This window comes from Triturus cristatus, chromosome 4_1 (genome assembly GCF_964204655.1).
Source record: "Triturus cristatus chromosome 4_1, aTriCri1.1, whole genome shotgun sequence".
NCBI classification, from domain to species: Eukaryota; Metazoa; Chordata; class Amphibia; order Caudata; family Salamandridae; genus Triturus; species Triturus cristatus.
In genome coordinates, this window is record NC_140585.1 from 353,385,549 (window position 1) to 353,401,219 (window position 15,671).

At 39.4% G+C, this 15,671-nt stretch overlaps 1 protein-coding gene across 1 annotated transcript in view; it reads right to left on the minus strand.

The window, feature by feature from the left end:
* TMTC1 (transmembrane O-mannosyltransferase targeting cadherins 1) overlaps positions 1-15,671 on the minus strand; it is a 1,415,052-nt gene that overhangs the window by 666,616 nt on the left and 732,765 nt on the right. The window lies entirely within an intron of this gene.

Consider the following 15,671-nt stretch of genomic DNA (forward strand, 5'->3'; position numbering starts at 1 on the left):
TTCATGCAATGCAGCATTGCATTTAAGGAATAGAGTAGAACAGCGTCATATCTACTAAGTTGTGGCACTGTTCTCTTCTTTCTCTGTGTTGGTGCATATATGGCAGACAAGTCCCATTGCAGACACCCTTAAACCATGGTGTAAGAGTCATTGCATTCTCTATAGCCAAGGTTTTTTATTGGAAGGGATCGCCTTTCAGTACAAAAACTAGGTTTAAAGGCTTTTTCCATCGTGTATGTGTGCTGTACAATGCAAAGTAGAAAATAGAGGCAAAATTAAAATCTTTCTCCTCCATGCACCTGATTCGAGGAGCTGTAGAATTTATTTGCAAATCCCTGTCTATGATTCCATTTAGATAGGTATTTGCATCAATACCTGGTGGTTGCATGGGAACGTCTATGTACCATTCATGGAAAGCCCTATGGGTGCAAAATCATGCAAGGCTGCTCATTGCACAACTTTATGTTACTTTAGGATACAATCCAATGCAAATACAGACGCGTTGGACAGTACATCCGACCATAACACTTTGCGTAGAGTTTAGGTTACAAAAGTAACACAAACCAGACGCAAAGCGTTTGTATATCTGGGCCATTGTATTAAACTCTCCTTGGACTGTTTCTTTGCGTTATTCTGTTGTTGCTCTCCTCCTCACTTCAAAAGCCCAACACCTCTCCACAGCTAGATTATCTTATTGTTTGCCTCCCATATCACCTTGGTTCTTCTGTCCTGATGTGAATCCTGCTTCTTTAAAGCGTACTCGTGAGGATGGAGACCCACATGATTGTTTTTAGTCACTGCACATGTTACAAAACCTTGTATTGATTTAATTGCTGTGTCCCTTGATCTTTGCAATGTCTTTTATAGATGCATCATGTCTTAGGAGTGATGAGATACCCTAGTCGCTGGGTATACCGTCTGTACTTTATATCAAAAGCTGCAAATGACCAACTGTTAAGTGAGCTCAATTTATAGAGTTCTTCTCTCTCACTTGGGATTGTATTTTAGCTAAAGAAAAGACAAAGACGGTTACTATATACACAGACTCAAAGCATGCCTTTGGTGTGGCGGATATGATTAGGCTCTTTCGGTTGCAAAGAGGTTTCTTGACCTCAGCAGCAACTCCTATAAAAAAATTGGAAATATATTTTGAACCTTTTGAATGACTTGCTGTTGCCAGACAGAGTAGCAGTAGTGAAGTATGATGCCTACCAGCACGCTCATGATGATGTTTCAAGGGGCAATGACCTAGACGATTCAGTTGCTAAGAATGTTTCTTTGTCTAAAACGGCGAATCTTGTTTTGTATGGTATAAGTACTGATCTTTTTCCCGTACCCATTTAAAAAGATTTGTCTCAATTGCAGGCAAAAACTCTTCCAAAACTGAAAAACAGCCTGGATCAAGCAGCAATGTAAAAGAGACCCTGAAAGGGAGAGTGTGAAGAGACAGCCCTGGAGTTTGGTTGCACTGAAATTTCTGCTCCCCATCCTCACCAGGTTGTATCATAGAACAGGTCAGATTGGTAGGGACAGCATGATAATTTAATCCAAAGGATCGTGGTGCCAAACCAAATTATTAGTTAATAAGGGCCACACTTTGTGTCAGCAGTGGTGCAGGCAATTAGTAAGGCCATATGGTTAGACCAGCATTTGCATTGTGCCTATCACCCTGAGTCCACGGGCAAACTAGAAAGGAAAAAGGGGACCCTGAAGAAAAAGATAGCTAAATGGCTCAATGCTCTGACATTAGTTCTATGGTTCTGGATTCACTCTTCCCACTGCAAAGGAGTGCTTCAGGGACCACACCTGGATTACCTGCAAATACTGTATCTGCTGCAGACGGATCACTGGACTAGATGAGTTAGAGTCTCATCTCTGCTGCCTGTTCCACCACCACTGCACGATGCTACTGAGGCAGCCTCTCATAGCTACTGCTTCCATCCGAGGTAAGCATCTCTCCCCTTCTGGATACCAGATCCCTCTGCTATCGTCCTCTCTACTCTAAGTATTTGGCTGGTGGTGGGATACATTCTTGCTACAGACTGAAGAATTATTCCAAGATCACTGTACTGAACCATATGTTGCACGGAGCCGCACCTCAGCTTACAAGGGAAACTGCTTTGTGTTGCTGCTGAAAATGCAGAGACAGACTATTAAGTCTTCCTTTTGTTGGATTTGCACACACATGCCTGTGGAATGAGTAGAGTCTTGTTTTCTAGGGTACATCGTACCAGCAAAAAGACATGTTGATGATAATGCCTTGGAGTAAAAAAGGGTCAGGCTGGGTGTTTCAACTACCTCTTGGTTCTTCTTAGTTTTAATACCCATGTACAGAATGATTGTTGCCTTAGATAAAATAAGAAAGAATGTTAAATTATTAGAAGAGATAGGTAAATCCAACTGCTATAGCTTAGGGATTTGTGACAGATCACTTAGATGCTCACCTCAAAATGCTGATTCACAACAGAAGGCTTTAAATGAGCCTTTAGCAGCAAAAAGGGGGAAGATTGTGCAGCTGTAGGGACTGAATGCTGCCCTCATCTTTCCAACACTTCCATCATCATACATGAGAAGGTAGAAAGCATTAAGGTGAGTGTCAAGAATTTACATGAGATACAAAGCAGCCTTGACCTGAGTCCTGGCAGCATCTGGACGTAGCTGGGGGAGATTTAATTTTCAGTCTCAATGGTATGAAAGTATTGAATCCTTTTCTAATTGTAGTTGTTATCTCTCTCGCTACACATATATTTATATATATGTGTGTGTGAATGTGTATATATATATATATATATATCGTCAGCAAAGTGATCCTTAATTTCCACGCGCTCAAAAACAGGTGCTCAGCGTTGGGGCCGGATCCTGACCCATTATTTTCAATTTTCGAGCAAAAGACGCGGCACACAAGACTTGACTTTTTAGCTTTCAATATAGTATTTATTTTCCACTCAGACCAACGCGTTTGCCTTAAGGACACACTGGTATCAAGTCATTTCAAAATGCCCGAAGCGGAGAATTGGTTAAGCAATCAACAAAAGGGTTTTAAAAGATGTAGAGTCTGCAAAGCCTGCATAATTGGCAGAAACAAAAACACCATCATGGATACGAATGGACAAACTATCAAAATTGAACAAAAAATCCTTTGCACATCAACACATGTGATATACGTGATTGAGTGCAGATGTGGAATGCAATATGTGAGAAGTACAGTGTGTTTGCTGAAAAAACGTATATTAGAACATATAAGGGCTGTTAAAAATAAGGACATGTCATACACAACAGCGAAGCACATGGCATCCTGTCAAAAAAGTGATTGGAGAGCCATGAACTATTATGGAATACGGATGATACCCCAAGAAGAACGGGGTGGAAACAGGATGAAGAAACTGAGGCAAATGGAATCCCGGCTGATTATTAGACTAAAAACAAAAAACCCGAGAGGGATGAACTTTGATGAAGAACTTTTTGTACATTTGGAATAAGGAGAGAAACTGTTCATCACTGACTTATTGATAGTCTGCATTGAAATTGAATTTAATTGGTGATCTTCATGATACAAACAATATGGATAAGGGTACTATACCCAATGACAATGCATATATATGTAGAAAAGCATCATGATGGTAACAAAGTGGATGTATGCACTTGAGTAATCTCCGTATCACTTGAACGTTGATACCATATCAATTAATTGTCAATATCACAAGAAAGCTCATGCAAAAGAATAAATGGGCAAGCGCTAACAATATAGGTACTATACCATATAAATTGGCGAATGGCAAATATCTCGCAAAAAATATCCATAGCGCTTGAAAATAATATGCTTAATTATTGGGAAAACATGTGGCAGAGATTTACAAATGTAAGAGTCATTGTTATCATTGTTTGTTATTGTTTTTGTTTAATTTATATACTACAATTCCCATAATGCCACATTGATGCAAAGATGGGATAAATAGTAGACACAAATGACGACTCACTTACCGTGATCAAAGCCGAGAGTAGGCTGAAACGCGTTGGTCTGAGTGGAAAATAAATACTATATTGAAAGCTAAAAAGTCAAGTCTTGTGTGCCGCGTCTTTTGCTCGAAAAAAAATATATATATATATATATATGTATATATATATATCTATATACATTAATCAAACAACTCCCGAATTCCAGAATTCCACGGACACATTGGTGATTGCAGCAGTAAATTTTTTCAGGCTGCACATATATAATATAATATTATATATATTTCACACTTTTTTCGGATATGGCAATCCATAAAACATAGCATTCATCAAACATACAAGATTAAAAACTGTGCAATACATAATTCATAGTACACACGGTATCTAAGATATAAAATGCCTACATTCACATATAAAGTGCAAGCTCCAAGACTCTTTGGAGAGGGACATGTGCATGTACCGCAAGACAGTCCGATGCAGCAGGGTTGTCTGCAAGGATAATAAGCACACTGGTATGGCAAATACTCAACAGGAGTCACAAAAGCCTTAAAGAAGAATAAAAATCAGTAGAATTATGGCAGCTATCAGGTACAAAAAACAGTAAAGTGCGAGTGCAGAAACGTAAAGCCACGTGAACAAATGCGATCAGAATTGTGTCAAGATTTCCACAGTGCGACTACAGGTAAGCCAAGCAGCATGTCAATATTTGTCCATTGCAATGACGATAACCTCTCTGGTATCAAAGCATAAAATACGTAATGCAGGCGCATATTGACTGAATCCCAGAACCTTACACACAGGTTTGATCCATTTATCACGTGAACATGCATATGCGGGGCAGAAAAAAACAAAATGATGAAGAGCTTCATAAAATGAGGTGCAGAAGGGGTGACTATTAGATGTGCAATATTTGTTTCCCCATTTAGCACAGAAGCTGTTCACAGGCAAAACCCCATGTATGTATATATATATATATATATATTCAGCATAGGGTTACGAACGGCTCAACAGCAACCACACTGCACTCCAAGGGTTTTTTTTATACAGCTTTCTTTATTGATGAGTTCACATCAACGCGTTTCGATGGCCTCTCGCCACCTTGTTCACGATAGTGAACAACCATTTGTTTCTCTTTTTTAAAGAAAACACTTGACACACATAACATAGATGAGGGACTACCAAATTTCATCAACATGGTAAAAGGTAGGGAAATGCTGGCACCATTTTGTAATGTTTTTCACTTCATTACATTCTGCCTGTTTTCTCCATTGTCACTCTAAAAAACTGTTTTAACACAGTATTTTCAACATCATGGACACATATTATTTTATCATAAGTGTTTTTACATGTAATTACTTAATAATCACATATAACTTTATGTAAAAATCAAACATTAGTACATTTAATCTTTCATCATATTTACAAGATAATCAGCAAGTGCTTTTTATTATATTTCTTGTTTTTCTTCTCCCATCTTTCTACTATTGGTTGGGAACCATTCTATTTCATTAAAGTGCATATATATACCATTTCCTATTTTAATTATTCATTTGTTCGCAAAGTGCTAGTGCTTATTTAATGTCAACATATTTTTTAGGTTCAGATCTCTCTCAATAAAGTGCTAGTGCTTCAAGTACATCAACGTAAACAATTACCACATTAATATTGATTTTTTCATACAGTACTGCATAACATTAAAAAATGCTTATGTAAAATATGTACCTATATTACTTAAAAACTAGAAAAATTCTATTTTTTCAAATAAAGAATCACTTCAAAACGTTCTTTTATGTATATCCTGGATCTATATCTTTTTTATATTCCCATACATCTATCAAACCATGACTGAGCTTAAAGTTGTTTATTGCCTGATGTACCCGTGGTTTACGTCCTTTATACTTTTCCCCCACTGCCTTTGAACTATCGATATGTATATTAAAATCGCCACATACTATTAGTGGGGTTGACCAAGTAGCAAGCTCTAATTCTAACTCCTCCCAGAGTTCTGGATCGTCTTGATTTGATGCATAGATAGACACAATTGTTACACCAGTGCCTAGTGTTATGATAGCCCATCTACCCCATTTGTCTTCCAAAGTCCGTTTAATAATACCTACTCGACGCTTAACAAAAATAGCTACACCTCTTATCTTTGAAGTTTGTGAGGAGCATATTGCCAGATCATATCCTATTATTTGTAAACTATCTCGGTTGTTCCACGGAATATGGGTCTCCTGTAGACAGATAATTTACGGTGTGATTAATCGAAAAAACTCAAACACTTTTGATCTCTTGGCTCTATCATTCAGGCCCGCAATATTAACTGAACAAATATGTATTTTATCCATACTTTACTATAATATTACTCCATCTTAACATTTTACCATTCCAACTTTTATTTATCCCTTCCTTTTCTACATTTCTAATTCTGTTCAGCTTTGCGTACCTGATCTGGCGTTTCTTCCCCCCAGACCTCCCCCAACCCCCCTCTCCACCCTTGCATCCCTCCCAATCCTCCCAATCCGCCCTACCTCAACCCTACCCATGAAGCCACTAGACCTTGGTCTAGTAATGATGTGTCAGCTCTATGTGTGATCCGAAAAGACCCCCTATTTCCTATTAGCCCAAAAAAAAAACACATTCCCTGAAAAAATGTCTTTTTTTTTTTCTTTTCTTCTCCCCTTTTTGTCGGATTAATTATCCAAATTCACTTATTCATTTCTTTTTTTTGTTTTACACCTTCTCATATCATATCACCCTAAGTGAACTCTCAAGTTTTCCTGACTTTTTCCTAGCTTATCCATATATATCTAGTCTACTCTTTCTATGATTTTTTTTTTGTTTATCTCCTCCAAAAATTCCTTAGCTTTAATTTCAGAGGTGAAAAAGCGAGTTCTATCTCCACCTATTATTTTAAGTTTTGCAGGATTCAGGAGAAATGCCTGAGATCCCTTTTCTTGGAATGGTGTAATCATCTGTCGTAACCGCCAGCGTCTCTCCACTGTCACATGGCAAAAATCTGGCCTTGTAAAAAATTCCACATCCCCCATATGCCTCTTACAATCAGGCCTTGCTTTTTCGAAAACTGTCTGATGTAAAAGATAGTTTCCAAAAAAAACTAGCACCGCGCGGGGTCTTGTATTAGAACTTGTCTGTGGTTTCTGATGTTTCTGACTCATCGGGACCCTATGTGCGCGTTGCACTTCCTGATCCCAATTCCATCCTTCGACCTCGGGGAATGCCGTAGCCAACAGTTCAACCATATAGGTTCTCATATCCACCGCCCCTTTGTCTTCTGGGATACCCATGAACCGCAGATTATTCCTACGCTGGCGGTTTTCATGATCTTCGAGCTTCCATTGAATATCTACAAGTCTGGCTTCCTGAGCTGTAGTCTGCTGCTGTGTATTTATCAGCTCCGTCTCCATATTATTCGTTCTAGCCTCGAGATCTGTTAGTCGGTCCGAGATCTCTGTACACACTTTGGCAATTTTGCGGACTGATCCTTGGATTTTCCGTATGGCTGCCTGGGATCGCCTATTGTCTTGTTTGGATTCCTCCCTATGTGCCATAACCGACTGCAATATTGCGTCCATGGTTGATAAAGGTACTGATTCCGTATTGGCGGTTGTCTCAGAATTACCCCCCACCAACTGACTAGTGGATGTATAATCCCAGTTTAAATCTTGTGTTCCCCTTTTTTTTTTTATTACAGCTACCAGAGATTTAGCTGGCCTACGTATCGTTGTTGTGGAGTCTCTACCGCTAGTTTCTCTACCACTTGTATTATGTGGGCTTTCACTGTCGTCTTCAACCTCACTGCTACTACCACTTATAGATTGGGCCGACTCCACCAGTGACTCTGTGTCCTCGGAGAGGGAATAGTAGTAATCTGTCATCCGTAATAGCTGCTGTGGTCGTAATTGAGCTGGATTATCCGGTTCTATTATGGTTGTATCCTTTAGCTTATGGGGGGTGTGGGAGCTTGGGTTGATTTCACCTTTATCTAAATATGTCAAGTTTCCCTTTTTGAATTGAACACGATCACGATTATGGCCCTTAGCTTGCTTGCCTTTTACCCCCCGCTGCTACTGTTGTATTAGCTGGCTTCCTTCTACTGTATCGATTTCCTCGTCAGATAAGGCAGCATTCATTTTGCCCACTGCTACCTCCTCCTGATGATTATCCAGAGCCCCACCGTCCATCACATCGCTCCCCACATTAGTGTCATTCTCTCCTTGAGGGGCTAGAGGTATAGTAGGCACATCCGTATTGCCCCCCCAGTAATCACTAAATCCGCTATATCCATTGTCCGCTCTTGTCTAGCATTTTGACTAGCAATGTCCTTTTCCACCATTCCCTGTCCTTCCTTCCTGGTACCGCTGATCTGCCCCTTCTCACCATGTTTGATCTCCTTTGTTTGCCTCTCCCGGCTTTTCGTCAGCAGTTCCATTACAGTGGGGCCGGTTGGTGGCTGCTGGGGCGTTCTCCTTCCCGAAAAATGCTTCCGGGTTGAATTCTGTCTGAGCCGTCCCGGGGGACATGCCTCATCTCCTCCTGCAGCCGCGTCAACCTCTGGCCTCCGGACAGATTTCACTGCTAAACTGCTGGCCTTTCCCGGGAGAGGAGGAGGAGTATCATCAGCTGGGTCCTTGGCAGCTGCTTTCATCCTTGGTTTGGGTTTCATCTCCTCGTGTTCCGTGCAGCGCTGCTCCGCCGAAAGTCCTCCCTGGTCACTGCTCCGCTCTCTGCTCGTGTCGACTCCAGAGGTCACCACACGGCATACTTGCCAGCAGGTAAAAGCCGAAGCTATGTTGCAATAGTTAATCCGTTCACTTCTGATGTCAAGGGCTAAATTCTTGCAAAGGCCATACATCTCCAAGGTTCTCCGAGATACATTGCGATATTCGTTTTTTTTTCCCCGCAGCGAGGGGTCACTGGATCACATCATAGACCTACGGCAGTCTAACCCTAGGCTGCCGCCATCTTCGACTTCTCATGTGTGAGAGTGCGGTTCACATTTTCAGTGACCAAAGATATAGATCCAGGATATACTTATTTTTCCTATCCGCATCAAAAACACTTTCGTTTAGATTATTTTTTGGTGTCTGCCAATTTACTGGGGGAAGCTGAGATCAATAAATTGCCTTGTATCTTCTCTGATCACAATCCACTTATGCTAAAAATTAGAGGTCAGACTTTGGAAAGAGAATCCCGCTCCTGGTCGTTTGATAGGAAATTACTGTCAGATGATAAGTTTATAAAGTATATTAAAAAATGGACTAGAGGATATACATATAAAGAGTGCTTGAGGGGCGAAATAATAAGCTATGTGGGGCAACAGCCAAAACTATGGAAAAACCAGATCACCTCTTTAATGACTAATTTACCGCAGCTAGAAACGGAATATACTAAATTGCAATCTCAGGGGCTGGGGGAGACGGATACATTAATGACCATTAAAAACCAGATAATGATAGGCAAGTCAGAGATTACGTGTTTCACAAGCAGACAGCTCAGACATACCAAACATACCGTAGCCAGATGTACGAATATGGGGAAAAGGCAGGTAGACTTCTGGCTCTACGAACTAGACAAAAGGCCACCAGAAATAATATAAAAGAAATCAAAAATTTGGAAGGACAAGTTGAAACTGCCCCCGTTAAGATAATGGAGGTCTTTAAACAATATTATACTAAATTATATCAACAAGATCCTTGTGATAACAACTTAATAACGGAAGGGGAATATCTACAGCTTAAAAAATTAGACCCAGCTAAACGTTTGGAATTAGAAGAAGAGATTACATTGGAAGAGACGCTTCTAGCCATAAATTCACTCTCTTCAGGGAAGGCCGCTGGCCCAGACAAAATTCCGATAGAGTTATATAAATTGCTTCATGGTGATCTGGCAGTTTTTCTTCATGATCTGTTTTTAGATGTTCAATATCGTGGGATTCCCCCCAATACATGGAAGGAAACAGATATAATTATATTTCATAAGAAGGGAAAACCACCTGCAGCACCAGGTTCTTATCGGCCCATCTCATTGATAAATTCAGATGCCAAAATATACTCTAAGATTCTAGAAACTCGGCTCCAGAGAATTATTGCCAGTTTGGTCTCACCCTGGCAACCCGGCTTTGTGCCAGAAAGGGGAACAACGGATCATATTAGACGAATAATATCCTTGCTAGATATAGCCGCGGGAGGGGGGGGGTGAACTGGCAGTGATTCTCTTGGATGCCGAGAAGGCATTTGACAGAGTGATGTGGCAATATCTCTGGGAGGCATTAGCGGAGCGAGGGATCGGCCCTAAAATGATAACAGCCATTCAGGCAATGTATCGTCAACCTTATGCTAGATTACAAATGATGGGAATGGCATCAGGTCCGGTAGAAGTGGCAAGGGGTACCCGGCAAGGCTGTCCATGCTCCCCAATCCTATTTGCTATATATCTGGATCCATTTATCAATCAGATAATAGAGAATTCTGTGATTGAACCTTATAAAACCAACGGATATGAGACAAAAATACTTGCATATGCCGACGATATTGCTGTAGTTACACCAAATCCAATAACCGCAATAGCAGAAGTTGAAAGACTGGCGGAGGAATTTGGAAATAGATCTGGTTATTGTCTCAATAAAGGGAAGACGCAGATAATCTCCACTAGATCAATAAGCTTACAAGACCACCGCCAGATAGAAACTGCAACCTACCTTGGGGTGAAGATTGGGTCTGATCTGGATACATTATGGGTAAACAATATTGACCCAATATTAGAGGATATATCCTCTGAGCTTCGTAGATTGGATAAATTACATTTAACGATAGTGGGCAGAGTAAATGTGTTAAAAATGAAGATCTTTCCTAGAATTTTGTATTTATTTCGAGCAATTCCATTAGAACTATCATTTAGCACATTCCAGAGAATGAATTCAATGTTTTCCAATTTTATTTGGATTTACCAAAAAACAAGACGGGCGATGCGGACAATGACTCTCCCACGAGAGAGGGGGGGGGGGGGGGGGTGGGCTGCCCCAAATTTATATTATTACTATCTGTCGACTTTTTTGCAAGAAATTGGTGTTTTGTTGGGTACAGATAGCGATGTGGGTGAGGACGATCTACCATCCATATATCAACTTATAGTGGGGAAAGAAGCAGTAGCGCTCCTCCTCAGACGATTAGAACCTAAATATTATTAAAAAAAAGCATTCCAAATGCTTGAAAGCTGCCAGAACGATATGGAACCAAATAAGCAAGATTATGAATATTTCAAAATGTAATAGATATACTCCATTGTGGGGAACTACGATATTTCCACCTGAGCTCATGGATAATATGGCAAGAGAGCGGGCACAGGTAGATATTCAGAGAATTGGGGACCTACTTGACGATAATTTAGACATATTACCGTTTCAGGAACTGGCGCAGAAGTTTAAGATCAATAACAGATCATATTTTAAATATATCCAAATAAGGGGATGTATTAAGAATCAAGTCAGGAAACAGGAGAGTCTCAGAGTAATACCGCTAATGGAAATGATATATCGGGAAAAAGAGAGGATTGGAGTGCTCTATAAAATACTAATGGAAACAATACCCGATGATTTGGAAAAAACAGAGATAAAGTGGGCATCCAAATTAGGGGATGATGATATAGATGTAGACATGTCACTAAAGCTGAGTGAGAATATTTTTATGGCTGCTAACCTTCAGGCCCAACATTATAAAACCCTCTTTAATTTATATTATACACCAGCAAAACTTTACGGATGGGGTAAACGAGACAATGATCAATGCCCTAGATGTCAACATAGTCCAGCGGACATTACTCATATGTTTTATGCATGTAAAACTTTGATGCAGTTAAAAAAGGGTATAGAAACTTTCTGGTATGAATCGATCAACTATACAATCGAAATAAGTGCGCCACTGATGCTTTTGGGATATGATACTCGAATTAGTCTAACATCGATACATCGGGATTTTGTCTTTGTTTCAATAGCAGTCGCTAGGCTACTAATAGCCACGGCGTGGAAAGATATGGAGCCACCGGTATATGCACATTGGCTGTATCGCTTACTGAATATATACAATATGGAAATGGCTTTATATAAAAACAAGGGCCTTCGAGCTAGGAAAAAAGGGGATAAGATCTGGGCCCCAGTTATTAACTGGTTAGAAAGAAGTCATGATGAGTTGGAGGAGAGGACAGGAATAGGGTAAAGGGGATAACAGAAGATTTGAAAGTGAAATGGTTAAATTGATTTATGGCTCATCTATGCTTCATTTTTTTTTTTTTGCTTCCTATATATGTTTGATTTTATAAATTTTTGACTGCTATAAGATTGAATCTTAATATATCTACTTCTTTATCTGTATGTTTGTTTGTACCTGACGGCATAAAATATAAAAAATAAAAAAACAAAAGATTCTTTTATGGGAAAGTTATATTCTCTAAACCTATAAATTTAAAAGATTTTTTCATTATATATGCTCCTAACCCAACCACCACACAATATCTGAGTCCCTCTTTACATTTAAAAACAATTTAATTTCCTCTTTAAACAAATAGTCCATTTAATGTACGGCAACTTTCTACTTCAATATTTTACGGGAGGGGTTTATTCATTGTTATCTTTTATTTCCCTCTTCCCTACTTCTTTCAGTTACTTTGACTTTTTCAGTTCTAAATTCCATTTCTTTGGCAACCTAAACATTCCTTAATACAGACAAGTATGTAGGTCTTCATCTACATTCAAGCCTTGTGGTTCCTTACAGTCGAACTCCAAGATATAATAGGTTTCTAGTTTACGGAGTTCCCTCTCTCTATCCCCTCCCCGTCTTTTCTTCGGGATCTCTGCAATACAACTGTATTGTAGACCTATTGGATCACTTTGATGGAATGTTTCAAAGTGTCTTGCGATTGGATATGTTCTATCTTTATTCACAATCGCTCTTCTATGTTGCAAAACTCGTTGGAACACTAGTAAGGTGGTACTCCCTATGTACATTTTTTGGCAGGGGCATTGTAGGGCGTAGACCACAAAACTAGATCTACACGTTAAAAAGCCTCTAATATTGATGGTTTTATTAAAAGATGTCTTAAAATGCATCCGATTTACTCCATGCTGGCACGCCTTACATTTAAAACACTTTTTAAAACCCATTTTCCGTGTCAACCATGTGGGCGGTCCTGATTTCTTACTTTCAATAAATTCACTGTTCACAATACGATCCTTTAATGATTTTGACTTACGAAAACTGATCTCAGGATGTTTTTTTCATTTTGGGCCAAGTATTGCCTCATTTCTCACCAAATGCCAGAGTTTATTTAAAATAGTTCTGACTTCTTTGTGGTTTTTATTGAATGTTGTAATGAACCTGCAATCATCTTGTCCTTGTTTGAAGTTTCTCTTTTTCCTTTGTTCTGACTTTGAGGGTTCAAATAAAACTTTTTTCCTATCAAGTTTTCTTGCCTTTAGGGCTGCCCCCTTTATTACATCCTGTGAGTAACCTCTTTGTAAGAATCTTTGACTCATTTCCTCTTCAACCTTTAAATACTCTTCAAAGCTACTACATGTCCTCCTAGCTCTTTAAAACTCACCAAAGGGGATACTTCTAATTAAAGGGGCAGGATGAGCGCTCCCAGCATGTAAGATCGTATTCCCTGAGGTGGGTTTCCTAAAAACAGTTGTTTCTAGTTTCCCATTGGCTGCTTTTACTCTTACATCCAAAAAGTCTATACAGGATTTGCTATATTGTCCAGTGAATGTCGAATTAAGTGTATTGCAATTTATCTCATTAATAAACAATTCAATTGATGCCTCCGTGCCCTGCCACAGCACGAAAACATCATCAATAAATCGTACCCATAAGAGTATATTGTCATTCCAATGTTCCAATGACGGGCCCCTGAGCACCTGCTCCTCCCACCAGCCAAGATGTAAACTGGAATAACTGGGGGCGAAGTAGGTGCCCATCGCTGTCCCCTGTTCTTGTTGGAACATTTCTTCTCCAAACAAAAACATATTTCTGGCTAAACACCATCGCATCATCTCTAAAATCATTTCATTCTGTTTAAAAAAACTCAAAGATCTTCTATTTAGATAAAATTCAGTCGCCTTTAGACCATCAGTGTGTCGTATGCTCGTATAAAGAGTGGTAATATCAAACGTTAATAACAACATACTACTCTCATCCCATCTTATATCAAATATACATTTAAAAAATCAGTAGAATCCTTGATATAAGAGGTTAAGGTCTTCACTATAGGGTTAAAAAAATAATCTATATACTTTGAAGTATTCTCAAAGAGACTTCCGCATGAAGAAATAATAGGTCTTCCTGGGGTGAAACAGCATTCTTGTGGACTTTTGGGAGCAGTTTAATAAATCCTCTTCCTTCCATGCATCTAATCTGGCGTGGAACTGTTCTTTTACCAAAATAAACTCTTGCATATCAATCCTCTTATAACATTCAATGCTATTTAATTGAGTAAGGGCCTCTTTTTTATACAGTTCTCGTCCCCAATATATATATATATATATATATATATATATATATATATATATATATATATATATATATATATATATATATATATATATATATATATATATATATATATATATATATATATATATATATATATATATATATAATATTAATATTGTGCATCATAACCCTCTTGCAAAAATTGAGGAACTGCCAGTACCTGCAATTGACCTTTGAGCTGCAAGTGGCAGAAGGAATGGGCTCATGTTTTGACATGCTGCGTTACCTTAAGAAATTTCTGTTTTTGCTGCCACTTCAGTCACTGACAAAAGTTATTCATGTGCTAATCCCATCTTGACTTGACTATATCAATGAATTGAATTTGATCAAGAGACTACTACAATTGGTCCAGAATGTGGAGGCTCAGTTACTACTAAGGGTATCTCGGCGCATTTCAGTCGCTCCTTATCAGAAGGATCTCTCTGGTTGCCGTCGAAAGAAAGGATCTTGTTCCAAAGAGTGGTCCTGGCACTCAGAGACTTTCATGGCACTGGCCCTATTTTATTTATAGAGCAGACACAAACACTAATGTTGCTCAAGGACCCTTCGTTCTACAGATGCAGGGCTGTTACTCATCCCAAAAAGGAAGCGCAAGAAGTAGGGGGTGTTCCTCCTTCTTTTTCCTGGCAGCACAAGCCTGGAACCATCTTCCTCCACCGCTTATTAAGCAGTCGCCGCCCGTGCAGGTAGGAGCAGTGGGGTGGTGGGGTGTGGTGGGGTGGTTGGGCTGGGTGGGGGGGGGCATTCTGACAGGTGATGACGAGGGAAAATGAAATAAATAATTAATTTCTGCTTGTCCGTCGAAACCCAACCGCCCCACCGTTGTTACTTGCACGGGCCGCAGCTGTTCGTAAGACTGACAATGAACTTACGTTCCAAAAGCTTCTTAAAACCTGGCTTTTTGTTATAGCTTATTGAGTAGGGTTTTTGAAGTTCTTACTGTTTGGGTTGCATCAGGAGATCCATCTCCAACGCCGGGACACTCCTCAGAGTCCCTGCACGCTTTAGAAATGTAGATAAATGAAATAAATATGTTTATACGTGCTACTTCCCAGGATGGTATAATGATGAGATCAATAAAGAAATTGTAAGATTGTATTCTATCGATCTGTGGGAACTGAAAAATGCTCATCTCAGAATAAAGGAAGAGCT